General features: G+C 42.8%; 1 pseudogene; it reads left to right on the forward strand.

Moving 5' to 3' along the window:
• The window catches only part of LOC140213358 (uncharacterized), a 35,195-nt pseudogene extending 20,862 nt beyond the window's left edge, over positions 1 to 14,333 (forward strand).
• Positions 14,334 to 24,140: the final 9,807 nt, after the last annotated feature.

Genomic DNA, 24,140 nt, shown 5'->3' on the forward strand with positions numbered 1-24,140 from the left:
AAGAGTTTGGAGATAATGGCATCATCAACCGAAAATTAATTTCTTTTCATACCGCTCGGAAAAATTATATTGCTTCGATATATTGCATCGCTGAAACACAAGCACGTATTATGTGACGCTTATTTTCAATCCGTATGTACAAGCTGGAGAAAAAGAATCATTTTGAGGCACCATTAGTCTTAAGGCGTTTGCCCTCAAGTGAATATTTATTGCCAATTGCACGAATAATAAGAGCTATGCTTACCTTCCATGGTGGAATGCTTGCTTCTGTGCTTCTTCTTGCCGTGGAACGTGGCAGCTCACGATAATGATGATTATTCCCTTAACAATGGCACAAAACTACTATATGGGGTACCCACAAAATCCTTGGTAGAGGGTCGCTTTCAAACGTGGGGAGCACTTGTTTCGTATTACAAAACGCGACATTACCAACCTTTCCGGCGATGGATCCCATTACCCTAGACCCAGCAGGTATCCGAGCCGGAATTTTCAAGATACAGCGGTCATCATCATGTGGTATTGACGGTAATAATTCCAAGTTTCTGCAAAACGCTGCAGAATACAGCTCCATCATACTTACCTTTATTTTTACTAAATAACTTAACGACAGTGCCCTACCTATTGATTGGAAAACCGGTAAGGTGACGCCGCTTTTTAAATCGGGAAACCCACATCACCCTTTGAATTACAGACCCATCTCATTAACTTCGGTACCCTACAAAATTGTTGAGCACATCATTTTCACTCACGTTGTAAACTTTCTTTAATCAAACAATTTTTTAGCGCTTATCAGCACCGTTTCAGAAAATATTTTTTTGTGAAACACAACTAATAACATTCACTAATGACTTGCATGCGTTCTTGGACTCGGGTTTTGCGACGGACTGTATATATTTAGACTTTACTAAAGCCTTTGATAAAATTAATCACCAGTTACTTATCTATAAGCTAAGCCTTCTAAATATTGACCCTTTAATATTCAAATGGATTTGCAGCTTTCTTTGTAATCGTACCCAAAATGTAACCATCAATGACAATGATTCACCAGAGGTGCCAGTAGAATCGGGTGTACTTCAAGGCTCTGTGTTAGCGCCTTTACCCTTCCTCTTTTATATTAACGACCTGCCTAATCAAATCACTAGCTCTATTTGTTCGTTTGCCGACGATTGCATAATTTACCGAAAAATAACTAATGATTCTGATATGGTTACATTACAATCAGACCTTGATAACGTTACAACCTGGTGCTCCCGCTTGCACATGAATCTTAACACTTCAAAATGTAAATTCATGATAATCTCACGCAGCCAAGTATCTTTTTATAACTACCATCTTAACAACATCCCACTTGAATCAGTATCTTGTTATAAATACCTCGGAGTGCACATTACAAATAATCTCTCATGGAAACGACATATCGAACACATTACATCAAAAGCTAACCGCATGCTGGGCTATCTTAAACGAAATTTTTCACTCGCACCTTCTTCCCTGAAAAAACAGTTATATGTCACCTACATTCGGCCTAATCTAGAGTATGCATCCTCAATATGGGACCCTCATCAATTAACAATAATTAACAGCTTAGAAGCTGTGCAGAATCGGTCCATTCGTTTTATTCTTAACAATTACCACCGCACAGCAAGCGTAACTAGCATTAGACTTGCCCTCAACATATATCTCCTTTCCAAACGCAGAAAAATCGCTCGCCTTTGTCTGTTCCATAAAATATACCGCTTAATTCCTACACTCAAGTCACGCTTTATCGAACCAGCCTCTTTTACTTCTGCACGCTTGGACCATCGTCAGAAGGTGAACATCCCATTCCACAAAACGTCTACCTGTGGTAATTCATTTCTTCCAAAATCATGCCACGAATGGAATCACCTACCGGATCCACTAGTCTATATAACTAACACAGATAACTTCCGTAAGGCACCTACTAATATTATCTAGCATGCCTTGATGTGAATGTATAACGAAGCAATTCCGTTTTCTCCTGATCAGTATTGTTTATAAGTTTTCTTTTTTATTATCTACCTAATCTTTGGAATCAACTTGCAATCGGATCTAACATGGCATCATCACATCAACGTTACTCTTGCATCTGCTAACCGTACTTTCGGAATCATGAAACACAGACTAAAGCAAGCGCCTTCACACCTAAAGAAACTCGCGTACACGACGTTAATCAGGCCTAAAATTGAATATGCGTGTGCCATCTGGGACCCGAGCCAAGACTACATTATACGTAATATTGAATCCCTGCAAAGCCGTGCTGCTCGCTTCATTTTTTCAGATTTTTCTCCTCACTCCAGTGTTACATCTTTAAAAATTCGTGCCTAACTGCCTCCGCTATCACTACGACGGAAACACGCCCGCCTATCTCTCTTTCACAAAATTTATCATCATGATCGTTTGCGCGACGACTTCTTTCAGTCACCCCCTGTCATTTTCCCTCGCCGTGATCACCCCTGCAAAGTCAAACGCCCAGCTTGCCACTCGGCCCATTACGCACAATCATTCATCCCCAAAACCATATCTGACTGGAATAACCTACCATCTGATATTGCCACTGAAGTTAACAACTACCAATTTCATCAAATGCTGTGGACTCATATCAGAATTTGACGTCTCTGTGCGTCTTTGGTGCTAGCTATTTTTTTTTTTCAGGGCTAATTTAATACCTTTGCATCTTGTTGGACATCGTATTGCAGTTTTTTCTGTTTTTGTGTTATCCTTGAACCCCCGGTATTTCAATTTTCACACTTCATTCTTATGTTTATTCGAACTTTAATCCACTTCCAATATTGGTGTATGCGTATTTCGTGGTGTTCTTACTATGTTTGCTGAATTGTTTATTCTTATTTTTTTTAGTGTGTTTCGTGTGCCCCCCCTATGTAATACCCTCTCCTAGAGGGCCTTTAGGGTATTTGAATAAATAAATAAATAAATACATCTACAAACAGTGTGTTTTGTATTATGCTTTATTTTCTATCATTCTGTGCTTATTGTCTCACTCTAACTTGTCCTTTATACCATGTATTTATATTTAGTCTGTGTTACCGAAGTTTTTCGTTTTTCTTTGTATAAATATTTTTTTACCGTAATATGATTTTTTTGTGTCGCTTTTGTGTTATTTTAACATAGTACCATATGCATTGTCATCTGATTAGTGTTCGTGTTTTCCTTTCTCCTTTCTTGCATACGTATCTGTATTTATTAGGCCCTCCCCTCTCTGATGCTTCATTGTAAGCCCTGAGGGTACTATATATAAATAAATAAATACTGCTGTAGAACATTACTGCTGAGTGAAAGCTGCGAACGCAATCATAACCTGATTCATAATACCACTAAAACAGAAAATCATTGATGTCGCAGCCAAATTACAAATTTGTCGGCGCCTCCACCTCAAACAATTCGACCAACAACTCGTTTCTACAAATGAACCTTATTGCTCCTTCCTCAATCCAATTTTTCGAGATGCGCTGCGACGTTAATGCAATTTTCCACCCTTCCTGTGAAGGGTGTGTAATTCGTGACATGTTTTCCATGCTATGATGCTTATCATAAAGAGTGGTTCATATAACCAGTGACTCTAGTTGGTATCAAATCATTTCATTGAAGAGAAGCACGACACAGAAGTTTTGAATTGAGGTGCCACGCATAGACTCTACGGTGGTACATGGTGCGAGAAACACTGCACGGGCGCTGTGTTGTCTCGGAACGAGTGGCATATTCAGCTCCCCCCGTGTTATCCGTGTCCCTTGGCGCTGTTACCAAAAGTACGATGTCAACTTGCTCGTACGATGCTGCCCAGATGCTGCGGTGCTTTAGTGTGGCTCTGCACGCCTTGCCTTAGTTGTACGCTTGACAAATATTTGCATGGTGTTTATTTTTCAACAATTTAAGGAACGCATCGTACCTTACTTTAAATTTCATTTATCTATTTCGTCCGCAGCAGTTGTCGTGTCTAATAGTAGCTAAGGCGCTTCAGTTGGGGGGGGGGGTGCATCCAGGAACCCTAGTAATAGCGTTTCTTCGCCTTCCCACGTCGCCTTTTCCCTGTCCCGCCCTCCGCTCATGAATACAGTTTTCGAGCGTAGTGTCAAGGCTGTTATCCCCTCGTTTCGTCGCTGCGTCTATTCTACCCACTCTCTGCAGTGCTTTTGCGCGGTCACCCATAACTAGAGCGTTCGAAAGGACAGCAGCATGGTCACCACATGGCAGTGGTGACCACGCTGTTTGGCGTTCAATAAAGGTTACTGCTTCTGTTTATTACAGATCGCCGCTTCAATCGCAGCTGCATTCCGATGCTTTGGACAGAAGCGGTCTTCGTCACGTGCATCGCCGTGGTCAGCGAATGCACGGAAGACGTACTTTTACAGCGAAGCTCTATACCTTTAACGTCCAAGGAAATTTTCGTGTCGTTGTGCTAAGCAAAAAGTCCCCATATGTGGGCCGATCCCGGAGATTGTGCAATGCCTGGCCGACCCGCAGCGGAGGTGAAGCATGCTTTAAGCACTCCCCATACGTGGGCCGCGCCCCAAGAAAGTGCAATGGCGGGCCGACTCGCGGCGGAGGTGAAGCAGGCGTTAAGCACTACCCATACGTGGGTTGATCCCGAAGATAGTGCGATGCCGGGTCGACACGCGGCGGAGGTGCACTTCGCCTTAGGGTCCCAGATACACAGATTCGCAGGTCATCCTTCTTCACAGAGTGGAAGAGAACTTAGATTTTTTGAACTGGCTGCCACCAGGAGGCTTGGTGCCCATCATTAGCACTAGGAAATATCTCGGCATCTTGCGATACCGGCTTTGCTATAAAAGCCGACTGCCAGCCACCCGTCCTTTCACTTGGCAGTGCTGACCACGCTGCTCGACGCTCAACTAAATATTACTGCTTGTTTTTACTGCAGGTTAGTGCCCATTGTGCATATACATTTACATTTCTATTTATACAGTTTGTATTTGCTTGATTCGTGCACCAGTTTCTGTATGTTAGGATTGCCGATATGGCTAAGGAACTCGCAAAGCTGAAGGAGGAGATAAGGGCTGAATTGCTCAAAGAAATTAAACAAGAAGTCAAAGCTTTCAATGACGCTTTGGAAGGTGACCTCAGGAACGAGGTCATCGGCGTGCTCAATGAGCGATGCCAAATGATAACAGCGTTGACTTTGAGCATGAGTCAAATGAGCCAAAAGCTTGATTTTCAAAGAATGCAAGTCAGGCAAAGCGAACTACGCGCTCAATGTGCTGCGCAGGAAAGAAAAAGCAGCAGAACTTGAAAGCCGACTCATGGATTCGGAGCAGCACTCCCGAAAAGATAAACTGGAAATACAGGGTGTTGTGAAGAAAGAAAATGAGGACCGTGCGACTATTTTGTTTGATATAGGCACTGCAATTCATGAGCCAATCAGTTCATCTTGTGTTGAGTGTTGTCACCGTGTTCCAATTCGCAACCCAGATTATGATGGTGATCAGGAAAACGTTTTATTGAAAGAAAAAGGTGAGGGGAGTTAGGAGAATGGTGGTCAGATTCTTATTTGGGAATTCCGTTGGCTAAGGCCGCCGCCCTAGCTCTTTCCACTAGGGCTCGCTCGTCCTCGAGGGTTGAGCTGGACAGGGCTGCGCCCCATCCTTCGCACGTTGGCTATTGTATAGTTTCTAAGGCACTATTAGCCTGACAGGCCCATACCATATGGTACAAATCTGCTTTCTGCCCGCAGAATTTGCACTCGGCCGAAAAGGATTGCGGCTCAATAGCATGTAGTTTAAATGGGTTATTAAATGACATGGTTTGTAATCTTCGTAAATGAGATTCTTGTGATTTATCTTATCCCTTGGTCGGGCATGGGTATTTTCGTCGCGATAAGCGCAAGTGCTGTAATACATCTGCACCAGGGGCGTAGGCAGGGGGGGGGGGGGGGTATTATGGGGCTTCAGCCCCCCTCCCCCGAAATTTTTTCGTGCTGTCCATGCGCCGCCGGCCAAAAGACCCCCCCGTGCTGGATATCATGCTCGATTTTGTCTGGAATGTCCTTTTCACACTCGAAAAAACATTTTAGCGCAACCATAGCGAAATAGGGCTGGATTTCGCGGCAACGCCCACGCACCCGGAGTCACATATCGTAACGCAAGGAGCTCCATCTGAGAACAAAGTTCCAAAGGCGTGGCGGGCGGGCTCGTTGCGGCATCTCGCTGAGACCGCGGAATCGGGAGTGCTTGGATTTCAATTCTGACACTTTATGGGTATAAAGTTCTAATAAACTTTTGATGCGAAAGGTGCATTGATATTTCCATAGTCGTGCTTTAGATTTTCAATTCCGGAACTTAATGTTGTTATAAACATTTGACGCCAAAGGTCCATTGACTTTTCGAAAGTCTTAGATCGGAACATACAACGAGACAAGCCAAATCAGCACACTGTCAGACAAGCTGACAAAGCACGCAGCGAGATACAATGAGACGAAGCGTTGTGGTGGCTCATTTGTGCCGTCATGTCGCATAAAAAAATATCAACATTTTTTTTCACCTACGCCAAATCATCCGTGTCAAGACACTAAAGCCAGCCAAGGTAACTACGTTCTTATTTATTTTTTCTACTTTGACTTTTATTTGTGAGGACACATTGAGCCTCTTCATTTTTTTTTTATTCTCGCTACCCTACCCGCCGGCTGCCATAGCCAGCCAGAGCGCATGCGTTTTTCTTGTGTTGCCTCGAAACCACCGCGCGGCGTAGTTCGGTGCGCGTGTGATTTTCTCTGGTCGAGTGAATTCTCACCTGGCAGAGTTTTGGACGCCTTCTGGCTAGCAGACGAGAAAAAGAAACCATGGTCGCTGACAGCCATCACTGTGAAGACATGGCGGATTGCACCGTGTTCGCTTGAGCGCAACCTCTGCGGAAAGTCTTGTCTCACCGGTGTAAAATACCGAGCACTATGCGTATGGTTCTCAGTGGACCAATCGTCTCACGTTTTCTTCGATATTCATTCGGTAGCCACATTAGGTGGCCAAAGTAGGCATTGGATTTTGGCCAATATACTCCATTTCGCGTTCTCTTTTTTTTTTTTTTTCGTATCGTGGCCCCCGCCCCACTGAAGGGGAAAAAAAAAGATACATTGTTGCGGCGCAGCGAATTACCGCATGGTGACAGTTTGTTACTTCTTTTGCGGAAAGTAATCAGCCACTGCACGCTTCGGTTGCCGAATACTATTATTATTGTGATAGCTGTTATATGAAGACTCCAGGCGCATTCCTGCTGTCGCCGTCGTCCTCGTGTTTCGTATGAAGTCTCAGGGCAATACCGTCGTGACCGCGCGCCGCATGCTGTATGTGCGAGTGAAATAGTAAGGGAGGTGGAATGGGTGAGCCGATGATGGTCGCTCTGTCTTGTGTGCGCAATGGAGAAAAGCTGAGAGCAAGCGCGCCGCCTTCCGTCGCACGCGATAGATCGGATGGAGTGGATGGAATGTGGGCGGGATCTAGGATTCTGTGAATCTGTGATTGCGCTAGATGTTTATTTGCCTTGTTCGTCGCATTATATACAGTGACTTTTTCTTAGACACGTAGATTTATTGGATACTTATACGTGTATTTAAATATCTTGTTGCGAGGTCCTGTGTATACGTTCAGTGAACTTTCTTTCCAATGACACCTTTTTTGCCCTTTATCAAGCATTTGTATATTCCATTGTATCTTCGCATTTCTAATGAACGATGGCGAGTTAGATGAAAGTGAGCCTACCTACCCCGCGCAATAATGGTTCGGTTCATTATCTGCGAGGCATGCGCGTAGCACACGGGCATTTTTCATTTACAGAAGTGACACAAAGATGTGAGGGTAAATGTTCTTTAATGCTCTCATACGCTGGATTGAACATGGTTGCTTGACGTAATGGACACTTCAGAAGTTGAGCAGCGGGGTGCCGTGAATGTTTTGACAGCTGAAGGTGTTTCCCAAAAGGAAATTATTCACCGTATGGCTGCCGTGTACGTTTAACATTGCATTTCATTGGCCACTATGAAGCCTTGGAGCAAACGGTTGAAAAAGGACGTGAAAGTTGCAAAGACGATCCAAGACCGGGCCAAAGCTATCGTGCAATCACCCCCAACGCGAAGTGCAACAGTTGATGAGCTGATGAGACAAGGGATGATAAACATCGATGAACTGGCAGAGCGTGTGAACATCAGTCGCGGTTCAGTTCACACCATAATTCATGAACATCTCGCTCATCGGCTCTTGTGTGCGCAATGGATGCCCAAGATAACCACCGCCAGAAGAAGGTTCTGCGCTGCCTTGACCTATCTGATCCGGTATCACAATGAGGGTGGCGACTTCTTGCCTGCAATTGTGATCGGGAACGAACCATGGTGCCACAACTACGAGCCTGAACCACGACGGCAAAGCGTAAAGTGGAAACATTCTTATTCACCGCCCCCAAAGAAAGCAAAGGCCGTCATTTCCACCGGAAAGGTGTTGTTTACTATTTTTTTTTCGGTCATCAGGGGCCATTACTGATAGAATTTTCTAAAGCCGGAGAGACTATTAATCGTTTCCGATATTGTGAAACGCCGGATCGGCTGCGTGTTGCAATCAAGAACAAACGACGTGGAAAATTGACGAATGAAGTCATCTTGTTCCAAGACCTGGCTATGGTGTTGGGCTGCTCAGCACGAGCTCGCGGAATCGAATCCCGGCCATGGTGGCCGCATTCTTATGGGGCGAAATGCGCAAACGCCCGTGTACTGAGATTTATGTGCACGTTAAAGAACTCCAGGTGGTCGAAAATTCCGGAGTCCTCCACTACGGCGCCCCTCATAATCAGATAGTGGTTTTGACACGTAGAAGGCCATAATTTAATTATTAATTTTTCCACTATGCCCATCCCCACGTCGCTGATGTGGTTAATCCAAAACTGGCAAAGTTCAAGTGGGAAACGCTACAACATCCGCCATTCAGCTAAGACCTGTCGCCTTGCGACTTCCACATTTTGGGGCAAATGAAAAAACAGCTTAAGGGTAACAAATTCATGTCGGGCGATGACGTGAAAGAGTCAGTTGCAGATTTGTTGAAGCAGCAACCTAAGGTGTTTTATCAGACGGGAATCACCCGACTCGTTAGTCAATGGGATAAATGTCTAAATGCTCATGGAGACTACTTTTAAATTAAGTACCCCGTTTGTCATATATTTGCATTGGCTCACTTTCATTTGACTCGCCCTCGTATATTTTGCAGGACGGCTTTATATAGGTGCTCTCTGTTGGGACCATACTTTCGGTGCAATTACTCACGATACACGACTGGTGACAGCGGCTCCTGCGTAATACATTGGAATAAATGACAGCGTCATTGAGAATTTGCATTGGCCGTTGCGTATGTACAAAAATGTAAACAAGGTTGTTGAATGACAAAGTGTCATTAAGATATTTGTCCTCAACTTGTTCATTTCATGGCCTTTACATTTTTCATGTGAGTGGCATGCGCTGCTGTGCTGGTTTCGAACTGATATAATTCTAAGGATGGTGTGATATTTTCTTATTAAATAGACATGGAAGGATTGTGCGGTAACCCATGAACATGACAAGCAAGCTATGTCCTTCACTACGCATGTGCGCACTCTTTCTGTCACACCTTCCCTCTCCCCTTTTCTTTATATTTCCGAGCTTGAATAAACCCGGCGTTCTTCGGCTGGAACGACTGTCTCGTTCACTACGGGAGGGGCGTTGCCTGCACCCGTCAACCACCGTAACACTTTGATACCACTTATTTTGAGCACAATTTCTGGCACATACGAGTATATCTTTTTATTAAAAAATACATATATTACTTGTTTTGACAGTGCGTATCGTTCAAGAATTCGTTTACAGCATCTTTGGCAATGGCAATGCAGTTATTATTGATGTATTTGACCTCTCGACAAATTGTTTAAGAGGAAGCTTTAGCTCAAGCCCAACTCCGACGCGGCCTATTTAAGTAAATGTAAAACACAGAAACGCTTTTCTGGGATAACCCCTGGATCACTTCTAATGGAATTTGTTGAATTTGAGAAAGTTAACTTCTAGTATCTGTTGGAAGCGGAAGTTTGATTTAGGGCCTGAATTTTGTTAAAAATATTTTGAAAATTGTGAAAGTGCGAAAAAAATAGAAGCACGACGTTTACACACTGAAAGCTCTTCATCAAAAAGAGATGTTGCGGTTCTTCAAACGGTATCTATTATAAGAGTCAAAGCGGACAAATTCGGTATGTCAATTTGTATCTTACGTGAACTAGTTACGTGGTGCACAAGGGTTCTGCAAAAGCCGTATTTCGATAATGCTAAATTGTGTGAAATTCATTTGTAACATATCAATTTTGTCAGCTGTAGATGTACTATTATATGCGATTCACAGAATTGTGATATTATTTTTCATTTTCGAGCTAGAGTTTTAAACAAGATAGTTTCGTTTTCTGAAAATTTGATATTTGTGCCAATTTTTTATAAAAAATTGACAACCTAAATGAAAAACTCGAAACCAGAAGACAGCAGAATTTAACTTTTTCTTTTAAATGAAACAAACCTCATCAAATTTTGTGCTGTGATTGCCGAGAAAAACTAATTCGCCTTCGACATGTATTTAGATAAGAGCATCCGAGATAAAGCTTCCTCTTAAAAAGGAGGCCAATGTGCAACGTGAGCCCCCCCCCTGAACAAAATTTCTGGCTACGCCACTGATCTGCACAAGTTATTAATGGCACTGGGAAGTCCGAGCCTTCATGGAGGGAGGAGGAGGGACCCTGGGGGAGAAAAGCTCGGGCTGCAGTGTGTTCACACTCAGTTCCCTCTACACCTTGGTGACCTGGCACCCATATCAGCTCTTTGCGCGAAGCGAAGACCCCAGATTGAGGATCCTGCAAGCTAGCGGTACAATTCGGCCCCGCGTGTAATTTCTATGTGCAGTTAGCGAGTCTGTAATTATGTATTCGGAACTAGGATGTGAAACCACCATGGTGATCGCCACCTCTTCCAATTCTGCGATTTCCCCGTGCCGAACAGAAAGTCCATTGACCGTCTGCCCCAGATAAAACGCAGATAAAACAAAAAGCGTCGTTCAGTTTAAAACTAGAGCTGAATGCGGCGACGCCTTAAAAAACTCAAAGAAAACAAGAATCACAAAGAGAGACGTAGGATTAGAATCTACGTGTCCCGTTTATCTGAACGAACATTTCTGCACAGCGCTAGAGAAGCCGCTTGGCAAAGGAAATATGAACATAAATGGAACTCTGCGTCGACCAGAAACGGGAAAATCTTTGTAAGGGACAATGATACGACTGATGCTGTGCACATATAGGAATAACGTGATCTTACTAGGTATACATCTGTTGTTTCTGAGGCTACAGGGAACACTCGTTAAAAGTTGCCATATAATATCTCGATTGCATTCTTACCCCATCGTTTATAGTTACAAACTTACTCCAGCATTCCCGTTCTTCACTTGAATGCTCGATCTGCAGCCAATAAACAAGAAATTATTAGTAATGTTTTAGCCCTTTACTGCACCTTGTTGCATATATGCAACATACCGATAAACGGCCATAAAAGCAAAACCTAATTTCAGTTGGTTCCTCCTGTACATGATGTTGCATTTCTACAACAATAGTTTGAAAAACGTACCTTCATTTTCTGCCCTCTGTGTTCATTCTGCGCAACTATTACCAAACAAACATGGTGGACGCTGCTCGCGCCAGCACGTGGCTATACAGGTAAGTTTTGCCAGTTATAAATGCCTTTCTGAACGGAATAGCCTGTGAAAAAAAATGTTAAGCTGTGTAGTACACATTCCTAATCGTTTAGATGGCAAAAAACATTTTTTTCTCGCAATAGTTTGCTTCTCACGACGGAAAGCTACTACGTTGCGTATTTGCAACAACGTGCTCACTGGGTTTGTTTTTTGTTCTCGAACTAGAAATGGATCCTAAACGCTTTTATTGCCGAGCAATTCCATCAGATAGCCAAGACAGTGAACTTTCCGGTAGTAACGACGACCCCGAGTGTAAGTCTGTTTGTATTTATCGTGTGTGAAATGTGTTGCCTGGTGGAATGCCCGAATTTTTTTTATCAGCATGTGTGTGCGCGCGCGCTGCTGTCTCGCATCGTTACGACTTCACCCTTACATCTGTTCTCCTGCGTTTTAAATTTTTGGTTATAAACCGAAGACACCAGGCATAGTGGTTCCGTCTTCTTTTAATATACAGAGGCACCGTGTCTTGTCTATCTGGATTTCGCTTTGTTTTACCGCTTATTTTATTCCCTGTATATCGCTGTATGTTTGGGCTGCAGATGTTCAACCTGATCTCTAAAAGCTAAGTGACAGCACAAGCGAGTCGAGTGCATGCTCCGACGAGGACGAAAGTACAGCAAATGGCACAACACCTGACCACCGCTTTATACAAGCTAGGAGAAGGATCATTTGGAAGAAGGACAATCTAGTGAGAGATCCGGAGACAGTTCAGTTCTCCGGACAAAGCGAACTTCAAGAGTACATTTCACAACTAGAGACACCATTCCAATACTTCAAGTTTTTCTTCCACGGCTCACTGAATTGGCTAATTGCAGATCAGAGCAATTTGTATGCGCTCCAGAAAGACGTGAGTCAGGCCCTTTGTACCACCGCAGAAGTGTTGTACCACCGGAAGCGTTTATTCGGACGTGCCGCATGTTGATGTCGATCACTCAAATGAGGAACTCGAGGTGCTACTGGAGTGCAGAAACCAGGGTTAGCCAAGTGGCTGACAACTTTCCTGTGAGTCGCTTTGAAAAACTGAAGCATAACACCCACTTCATTGACAATAGTACTCTCGGCCCAAAGGACGCGCCAGGAAGAGATCGGCATACGAAAGTGCGTCCTCTCATTGATACCATCAATGATCAGGTGTCGCTTGTGCCTCTTGAAGAGCATCTGTCTATTGATGGACAGATCATACCCTTCAAAGGTAGAAGTTCCCTCAAGCAGTACTGTCCCAAGAAGCCCATAAAATGGGATTACAATGTTTTCGTGCTCTCCGGTGTAAGCGGCTTCTCCTACAAATTGGAGGTGTATACCAGACAGGAGAACTCGGCGCAAAGACTTTCAGGAGAGCCTGACTGTGGAGCGAGTAAAAATGTTGTTCGCTTGAGTAGAATGATTCCGAGAGGCGTATGCCACAAAGTGTACTTCGACAACTATTTCAACTCGCACGTGTACCCAACTGACACCTGGTGATACCATTGCTGAGCTTGCGCAGATGAGTTTTGTGTCTTCTTTCTTTTTTCGCCTCAGTGCTCCCTTCAGTGGATAGTCGACGTTCGTGTTGTCCACTTCTCTACTCTTGTGTCCTGTCTGCTCGCCTCACCTCTTTTTTGCATAATGAATCCTTACCAACTAGCTCAGCTTTCTGTCATTCTTATATTTCAACTGCCCAAGTTTGCAGGTGTACCTAGAAAAATACTCTGTACACTGCATTGGTACTGTGCGGACAAACCGGGTCCCTGCAGTGAGCCTGCCTAGCGAGCAGGAAATGAAAAAAAAAAGAAGAGGACATTTTGAAGAGAGGGTTGCAGTTGTGGATGGAATTGAACTGTCATGCACAAGGTAGCAAGATACCCGAGCAGTGACTTTGCTCTCCTCCTTTATTGGAACACAGCCTGCTACAAGTGCATCAAGTGCATAATCGCCAAAAAAAAAAGAGCAGAGTGAGATACAATGCCCTGCAGTGATCACCATCTACAACAAAAACATGGGAGGCGTCGACCTTTTGAACTCCGTCATCTCCATTTACCGTCCCTACCTGTAACTGCTTGGTTGCTTTACAAGAGGAACATCATGAAAAAACGCGATCAGCACACTAAAAGGCTATTTCCGTTGGCTGAGTTCAAGATGGACCTGGCTGCATCACTCTGCAAGGCTGGGAAGACGGCGCTGAAAAAGCGAGGAAGGCCTAGCAATGAGTCAATAGAACAAGCCTGTGATGAGAAGAAAAAAAAAAGGGACCATCAACTCCAACTCAAGATGTCAGGCTAGGCCATGCATTATTTCTCATCTAGGAAGTTTTGTCTCAGTGCTCATTATTTTCATGTCTTTCCTTAGGTTGGTCACTGGGTTCTTTGGAACAAGAAGCGGCAGCGCTGCCAGCTTCCTGGCTGCACAGGAATCTCCATGAACTACTGCGTTAAGTGTGGAGTGCATCTCTGTTCCACAAAGAAGTGCAATTGTTTTTTGTGTACCACACTACAAAATGAGTCCACCGTTTCTCCTTACTTACGGATTACATCTCAAGGTATAGAAGCAACCTTTTCAAGCAAGCAAGTGAAATAGCCTTCTATTGTACGATGTGTTGCCCCTTGCTGATTGTCATGTAAATAAATGTTACAGTTTTAAACACAATAAGCCGGGCTTTCCTCAACTTTTTCTTTATGTGCACGTTGTTGCAAATATGAAACGTACCCTTTTTCTGCCAATACAATCTGTAAAAGTCCACTGAAGATATTCTTTTTGTTAGTACAGCTATTGTTATGGTCCCTGCAACGACATTAATTATTTTATGGCAAAAGAAAAAATTGTGCAGTAGAGGGTTAAGTTTGTTTTCTTTTAAGTTCGATATTATTATGCTAACTGAAACATGGTCTCATGACGGCAGTGCTCGGCTGTCAACTTGAATTGATAGTCGAGGAGGGGGTCTAACAATCTATGTCGCGTCGGGATGGAAATCTGAAAAGTATCAGGATTTTGTAAAACAGCGTGCGAACATAACATTTTATCGCTTAAACGTTGCTATATTTTCAGTCGTATATCGCCCGCCAAAGGGAAACATTTCTGGTTTTCGGAATTTCTTTGAAAATTTACTGAAATATGTTGCCGCTAAAAATTTCGGCTTGTCTGCGGGGGAGACACTAACGTAAATGTTCTTCTTGAATATACTGCTGCCAAACTACATTTTAGTAATAGACTTAGCTGTGCGGGATTTGTCAACATAATTAGTACACCGACTCGTGTTCCATTGTCTTCGTCTAGATGTCTTGACATTCTTATCACGAATATTGACACTGTGGTAGAGCATACTGAAACAGTGACGTCCGACGTCAGTGATCATTGTCCTGTGTTGATGACATATCGTATCACGGTGAGAAAAAGTCATTCTAAGTCAAATTTGTGTGCTATACAGGATAGGCACTGCAATTCTAAGGAATTACGTCGTCTACTCCGTAAAAAGCTAAGGTGCCATAGGAAGTTCAAGAAAACAGAATCATCGGAGGGGTACGAAAAATTTAGTGTCTTGCTAAGCCAGGTGAAATGCGCAATGCGTAGAGACAGTGATGCATACGTCAAGTCTGTCGAAGAGTGCATAAAATTATATCCAAAACGTTTCTGGTCCTATGTAAAATGTTACAGTTCTGAGCGGGCTGAGATTAATGTCATAAATCATCCATCTCGTGGCAATCTTAGAAACTGTGATAATATCGCCAATGCATTCGCTGAACATTTTTCCTTAGTTTTCCTAAATACGGCGCATGCTCGTAGCTCTGGTGACTGTGTGGATAGCTTCAGTGACAACTTCAGCATTTCAAATTTTACAGAACACGATGTCGCGGCGGCCATGAATAGGTTGAAACCAAAGCATTATCTTGCTTACGACAGCATACTAAGTTTCTTTATGAATGGGTGTTGTTCTATTTTCGTTCCTGTCCTTACGCACATCTTTAATCTTTCTTTGCGCACAAGTGTCTTTGCTTCTCGCAAGAAGGCAATAGTTGCGCCATTTCATAAAAGTGGCAGCATGAGCGACGTCAAAAATTAGCGCCCCGTGTCACTCATGTCTCCGTTTGCAAAAGTGTTTGAAATAGCTATTTCATTTCATTTATTTTCACCCTAAAGGCCCGGAAAAATTACATAAGGGAGGGCTTTAATCCTTGTAACAATGTTAGAACAAATGTACAGAACAGTAAAAAAATAACATTAAACAAATACAAGCCAGGAACAATTGTGATAAAAAAAAGGGACATCGTGTTATAGGAAGGGTAGGTGGGATCGGTAATGAAACAGTGTGGTTATTTAATATTTCGCGGAACGTTTTACGGACAGTGCATGACACGATATCTTCTGGGAGATGATTCCAATGGGTTAGAGCGTCGGGGAAGAATGAAGTGATCATGATAGATGATCGGGTGTTAATGTTTGCTATGGGACGACTGTGGCTTAAGCGAGAGGATGTACATAAGGGTGGATTTAACAGGGAATGCCTGGAGTGTGGATGGTAATAAAAGGTGTGAAACAAGCAGAGACGAGAGATGATCCGATGGGAAGCAAGTGATGGCAGTTCAAGTGTACGTTTTAGTGCGGTTATGCTGGTATCACGAGAGTAATTGAAAGTTATAAACCGAGCAGCGCGATTTTGTATTGCTTCTATGTCATAGGTAAGATATTGACACGTGTACTCATATTTATCGGGCGACCACGTTTCGCCGCCTAACAAATGTTATCGCACAGCGCGGGACGCGCCTGCATGTATCCGAAGTTTCTGGAAAGTTATCGATGCTTATATCCGCTCTCTGTTGTCGCCGAACTTTATGTTATCTGATTTCATCGCCTGACGCGAATAGTGTAGAACTTTGCGGAAGGCACGCGGGTCCGAACGATTAGTCTGGAACATTCGACGACTGCTCTATAAAAGCCGACGCTCTTGACCCGCTGATCAGATTTTCGACGATCGCCGACTGTGTTCGCCGCTGTCGCCATTCTTTGAGTGTAGCCTGTCTTTGAGGGCACGAGTTCGCCCAATAAAACGCTAGTTTCGTCTTTCGCAGTTGGGCTGCTTTCTTCACCGTCACTACCACGTGACAATATGATTGGGAAGGGTGCCAGATAGATGACGCATATTTTAACTGCGGACGTACGAATGTTAGATATGCTAGATTTTTTATTTCTGGTGATGTGTCTTTCAGGTTGCGTTTTAAATATCCATCTTTACACATCTGTCGTTTTTATTTAGGCATAACATTGATGTATACCAACATTTCTTCGTTCATGTTAGGTCTGTGGAAACAAACCTTGTTTTTTTTCTTGATGTGGCAGGACCCGCTGTTGCCAACCGAAGGCAACAGCGGGTCCATGTACTTGACTTCATGAGAAGTCCAAGTCCATGTACCATGTACTTGGACTTCTCGGAAGCATTTGATGTTGTGTCTCATGATCTTCTTATCCATAAACTCTTGAGTTACGGCGTCAGTACTAGCCTATGCACGCTTATTAAAGACTACGTCTCGACTTGGTTAAATTATGTTCACGTTGGTGCTAAGTACTCTGTGCCTTATAAATCAACTTCCCGTGTTCCGCAAGGGTCGATCTTAGGACCATTATTTTTCAATATCTTTGTTAATAACCTAGAAGAGTGTTTGCGTTATTGACGTGTCCTTTTATACGCTGATCATATTAAACTTTACCGTGAAATAGAATCGGAGCAGGATTGTGAACTATTACAGGAAGGTGTTAATTCTGTTGCGGAGTGGCGTGCTTCCAACTTTTTGCGCATTAATCCAACTATGACATTTGTTGTTTCCTTTAATCGCAATAAGTGCCCTTTAATACACCAATACTCACTTGACAACATTTCTTTGAAGAGAGCGAGTTGTACGCACGACTTAGGAATATGCATTGACTCCCGACTAACCTTCGAAGAACATGTTTCAAGCATCGTTAATCTATCCTACAGCAAGTTAGGCCGCATATCAGGATGACTAAAAGGTTTACGAATGTGACCTGCGTTATTCTCTTGTATTCTTCTTTTGTCCGCTCGACGTAAGAGTTTGTTTGTTTCTCTTGTACGGAACTGTATTATTTGAGCAATGCTACAAAAATTGAATGTGTTCAGCGACGCTTCATTCGTATCCTGTACCATCTATTTCTCGGTGATTTTTATGCCTACGAGCGAGTACTGCGCATACTTCTTAACAACCCTAGAAATAAGGCGGAAATCACTGATTTTTGTATCCACTTTTCCTGTCCGCAGTTACTCAGTCAGCTGTAGTGTTCTGCGTGCCTCGCCCTAACCTGCGTAATCCTAGCATTTTCCACGTGAATTTCTCTTGCATCTCTAACGCTGTCACACGTCTTGTAACATAACATCACTTGCGTGATGATCTCCATATATTCAGTTCTACTATTTTCCCATTATCTGACTTCTGTCTGTGAATAATTCCATTGTTTTGCACTTTGTACTACTGTTGTTTAAGATATCCTGTTTTGTTTTTCAGTTTTATGTTGATTATGTAACACAAGTGCACAAATATTAGGGCGTAAAGCTGTTCTTGGGCACTTTAAGAAAAAATAAGAAATAAATAAATTAAGAAGTGAATAACAGATAGAAACAGTTTCTACAATATGCCTGTGGAAGCTGCCTACAGCCAATCTTGCTGCACATCTACCATGGCCACATCCTCAACCACTGGCCCTCATCCCACCCTGGCTGGCGCCATCGTCAACGACAATCGTCTTGGTTCCTGCTGTAAAGCTGGCGCACTGATCCGCATCGCCCTGTGGGCTTGGTAGCTGTGCCACAAACGAGTCATCTAACCCTTTGCGTTTCGCCATGCAGGTTGGTCCATCGTACAGTTTATAGGCTAAAAATAACTGTCATCACGCATTGGTACAGCTGCTGAACCCGCAGTGTTTGATTTGTAGTTGTTGCGAATGTGTCGCGGTCGTCCGTGACCTCTTATTGCTCGCGGGTCATATTGAGACTAACTCCGCTCCCGAAATGGCAACTATTCCTGCAGAGCTCAAGAAATTGGCCATTGGTCAGTCTAAACTACAAACAGAGGTACAAGACATGAAAGCTCAACTCAGTACACGGCTGACTAGTGTCGAGACCAACTGTCGGCGTACTGAGTCTAAGCGACGGCAGCTGGAAGCATTACAGATAGACACCCTAAATACTGCTAATTGAACGTTTCAACTGGAAAGCCGTTTTGATGACGCTGAGAACCAGTTCAGACGCAATAATTTGTTGTTCTACTCTATTCCCGATACTAACCCAAAGGAATCCTTCGCGAGTTCTGAAGAAATAGTCATTCGCCGTTGCTAATGTCGTTGAATACGTGAATTTCACATTAGATCCCCAATTAATTGAATGCACACATCGACTGGGCAGACACACCCAAGATCGACAGCGTACAATTATTGTTAAATTCAATTCTTACAAAACTAAAGAAGCGATTTTTTTCTAATGGCCATAAATTAAAAGGTACTCCTTATGGCATTAGCGAAGACTACTCCCGCCAGGTCCAAAATGCGCGGAGGCATCTTATAACCTTTCCAAAAAACAAATCTAGCCCTTATTCACTTCATTAGAAAACATTGCACATCAACTCCAAGCGATATGTCTTTGACGAGTCATCTCAAAGTGTCCAAGAAATAACACAGCTATCACGCCATCAAAAACTGCCTCACTGTGTTACACCTGCCGCTCGTTCAATTCTGTCATTTTCAGTTATCTACACTAACATACGAAGTATCCTTACAAAACGTGATAATATATCAAATCTTGTCTCATCATCCGAAGGCCACCTGCTCATACTAACCGAAACATGGCCCTCAGACGACGTTCCTGATACTGAAATATTAGAAGACCTGCCTAACTTTGAACTAATTCGCAAAGATCAGCAAGGACGCAGAGGCATCCTCATAGCCATTAAAAAAGAACTATCGTTTTCCACCGTTCACATGAGCTCGGACTTAGAAATATTATTAATCCTCTGTCGTGCCCAGCCTGAACTACTACTTGTAGGTGCATGCTACCGCCCCCCCCCCTGCAGTTCTGGAGATTTTCCCAGAAAACTGAATGAAATCCTAAGCTTACTAGTCAAAAAATACCCTAAGGCGCACATTCTGCTATTCGGGGACTTCAATTATCCATACATTGATTGGTCTAACCCTCAAATAACTACCAGTAGCACTGAATCCAAAGAGTTCATTAATGTCTGTCTTAATTATAACCTATCACAATTGGTAACTGAACCAACGCGTGTCACACATGATAATGCCAAAATTCTAGACCTTGTACTGCCTTCAAATCCTGAAACACTATCGTCTCTCACTTACTGTAACGAAATAAGTGACCACAAAGTAATTCATGCTACAATCACCTGATTCCTGACCCTGTGCCATATTATATTAAAAAAAAACAATCCGCCTTTACGACAAACGCAATTACCCGGCAATAAATAATGAATTAGAAGAATTCTACGTGGAATTCAAAACGGCCTTTCAACATCAATCTGTTCAAGAAAATTGGTATCTTTTTCAGGAAAAACTGGTACCCTTAACTGAAAAATACATACCAACATAATCGATTCAAGCTAAGCGTCAGAAATCATGGTTCACAAAAAAATCTGAAAACACTCGAGAATACGAAAAAGCGCCTATTTCGACAAGCTAAACAAAACCCCAACACTCGTGGAACAAGTACTATGAAGCAGAATGCATTTATCTCTCAGCAATCCGCTCACGCAAATACAATTTCATTTCGACCTGGCTAACATGATAAGTGAAAATCATAAGAAATTTTGGCAAATCATTAACCGGCTGCCATCACGCACTGACTCCTTACCGAAGGAGCAGGGTGAAATCTTATCAGACTCGGACATTGCTGACGCATTTAATACAGCCTTTTCTTCAGTGTTCACTAAAGAACCAAACACTCCCTTACCTACGTTTCTTGCGCCGTCTATACCTACAATGCCTGCTATCACTTTCTCGATACATGGAATTTAAAATATAATTGATAATGTTAAACTTTCATCATCCGCAGGGCTCAATGAAATCACATCCACGTTTAAAAAAAACTAAGTTCATCTCTGCGGCATGCCTAAACATTGTTGTTTTCACAGTCATTGTCTTCTGGAAACCTCCCGAAAGAGTGGAAACTGAGCAAGGTCGTTCCAGTCTATAAATCGGGCAATAAAAGTTCGCCTTTGAGCTACCGCCCCACTTTCATCATGTCAGTGCCCTGTAAGATAATTGAACATGTTATATACACCCATATAATTAACTTCCTTGATACTAACGATTTCTTTGACCAATCCCAGCACGGATTCCGCTAGGGACTAACCTGCGAAACACAATTGCCTATTTTTCTTCACGATCACTCAAATCTCGATATTAACACACAAACTGACGGAATTTTCCTCGAATTTGCCACAGCATTCGACAATGTAGCTCACCAACAACTGCTTCTAAAGCTTTCACGGTCAAACCTACATCCTATAGAGAACATCCATGGAGAGAACATTTCCTCACTAATCGCATGCAGTCGGTGTACGTCAATAACAATACGTCTGAGCCCCTACCCTTAACGTCAGGCGTCCCTCAGGGCTCTGTACTAGGCCTCCTACTATTTTCAATATACAGTAATGATCAATCATTACACGTGACATGCAAAATCTGCATGTACGCTGATGATTGGGTCATTTACTGCTCAGTTACTAACAATAATGATCAAATCGTCCTTCAGGAAGACATTTTAAACAATACTCAAAATTGGTGTCGATGTTGGTTAATGGTCCTAAACCCTACTAAATGTAAAGCAATGTCGTTCTCTCGCCGTTCAACCCCTTGGTATTTCGATACGAAATCAGTAATGAGCAAATTCCGTGTGCAAACAATTATAAGTACCTGGGTGTTACCGTCTAAAATGATCTGGACTGGTGTGTGCATGTGACTAACGTTATCTCTTGAGCTAACAAATCACTTGGGTAACTACGACGTCACTTTAAAAACGCACCGCAGCATGTGAAACTATTAGCTTATAAGACACTAACCCTTATGAAAATGGTTATGTCCTTTATGTTTACTGTATGTTTCCCGCAGTTCACATGAGGAAATGTCCTTTATGTTTCCTCCATGTTGAAATTTGGCCACTGCTTTTATGTTTCCTTCATATGTCCTCCCTTTATGTATCCCTTATGTTACCGTACTTTGTTTCCTCCATGTTGAAATTTGGCCACTGCTTTTATGTTTCCTCCATGTGTCCTCCCTTTATGTATCCCTTATGTTAACGTACTTTATGTTTCCTCCATGTTGAAATTTGGCCACTGCTTTTATGTTTCCTTCGTGTGTCCTACCTTTATGCATCCTTTATGTGACCGCAGTGACTAAATCCTGTATTTTACGTACACATGCATAGATGAAGAGTTCCGTGTACAATTTTATATTTATAAACTTTTCCTGAGTTAAAACGTTTTGCATTGGTTTTCAATGTAAGGTTACTGTTCCCTACATGATGCAGCGCACGGATTGAAACTCTGCTATGGCACAGAAATTCATGCCAATTTGTTCTAAAATTACAAACTAATGAGACTTCATAGATTATGTCAGTATAACACTTGGAGTACCACTGTACGTTCCTCACTGCAGTGCTGCTGTTCTAGTTATGTCTTTGTTACTAATATAAAATGTAATGTTTGGATAGAAAGATCAGGTTGGATCAGTGCTTGCACTTATAAAAGAAAGTTTTGACTATACTTTGCAAAGGTTTGTCTGAAACTACGAACAGTTTATTGGACTATCTGGATGTTACTTCAATTTGCCAGGTCTGCTCAGAACAGACCTCTGGAATGTGGTGCTTCGGTGAGAGCTCACAAGGCACCTGAAAAACAAAACAAAATTCAATGTTTTTCACTTATTCAAAAATATTCATATAGCCTGGCCTGTATGCACACAGCTAAAAAACATGGAGCAGTCAAAAACTGATCATAACAACATCAGGGCAACACAGAAGGTTTTAACTAATTGTTGTTTGAAACAGACTGAGCTGCCAGTCCACTCGGGTATTAAATTGCTCACAAATTCTTTTAAACATTTCTGCAGCAGCTGCTAAGTAGTACATGACCTATAGGAGTAGGCAACTGGCCAACAAATCTTTGTTTGCCTGCTTGTAAAGATGTCTCGTAGTTATATATCACGTGGTTACACTGTTATAAGGTAAAATTCAGGCGGGAATAAAACCAGCCGCAAACATCAGACTACCTGGGAAATTATCACCAAAACTTCAATATCTAGTAAATCAAATGAACAATCGATTACGAAGGGTATCAAACCTAGACCGCGATTTTGTAGCGATCCCTTTTCCGATGCTACTCCTTTTGCTCACTGATCTGACCGACATTCCGCTATCGTTATTAACTAGAACAGCCAGCCGTGGAAGGTGGGTTATAAGAGTGGCAAACATCGAGCGCAAAGCATCGCAAGAAAATCGCATCCCTTATTAGGCAGCGCTACAAGCCACTGTCTTTAACAATCGCAGGAACTCGCATCCTGTTCTTCGGATGAAAATATTAATGAAAACGAGCGTCTGATCAACATGCCTCGATTAAAAAAAAAATTTCGCTGTTGTAATGTCGGTCTATATTTGCCCTACAATATGAAAGACAAATACACGAGCACGTCGAAGAACACAAACAATGCAGACAAGTTATCGCGAAGCTGGACTCCAATCTGAACACTATCAATAAAGTAATCTTCACACAAGCTAATATCTGTTCAAGTGTCAAACATCGCATTTGCCTGCCAACTCGCGGTGCCCGTGACACACCGACATGCATTACACACGTAACTTGCGGAAATTCATATCTACGGAAGAATTTCTTGCCGGGAAACTACCGAGAAAACAGTAACTTTCAGCGTTTACGTAAATATTTGCCCATTAAGTCCCAACAATCAGCGGTGGTAGCACATCACTCCATAAAGCAAGTAAGCGGTAAAAAATCATACATTTCACGGAAACTCCCCTCGTGAAACGCTTTGCTAAATGTGCATAGCAACATGGTCAGCGTACGCTCAGAAAGTGTTCTGTTGTCGTTCCACAAAGCTTACTACATGAACCAAAAGCTGCGAGAATGCGCGCAAGCGTCAGACCTGCTTACCTTCAATGTGGTCAGCAAACGGCTTCTTCGTCTCGCAGGCACCACGCGACGACGCTCCCTCCGGCGCGAACACTGTCGAATTGCCGATGAACACCAGCGCACGAAAGCACAACTTTCAACAAATTCTTCCACGCACCATAATTCGAAGCCACAGTATCAGGTATTCCACGAGCGAACGCGGACAGGCGAGAACAAAGGCAGCTCGGAC

This window comes from Dermacentor andersoni, chromosome 9 (assembly GCF_023375885.2).
Source record: "Dermacentor andersoni chromosome 9, qqDerAnde1_hic_scaffold, whole genome shotgun sequence".
NCBI classification, from domain to species: Eukaryota; Metazoa; Arthropoda; class Arachnida; order Ixodida; family Ixodidae; genus Dermacentor; species Dermacentor andersoni.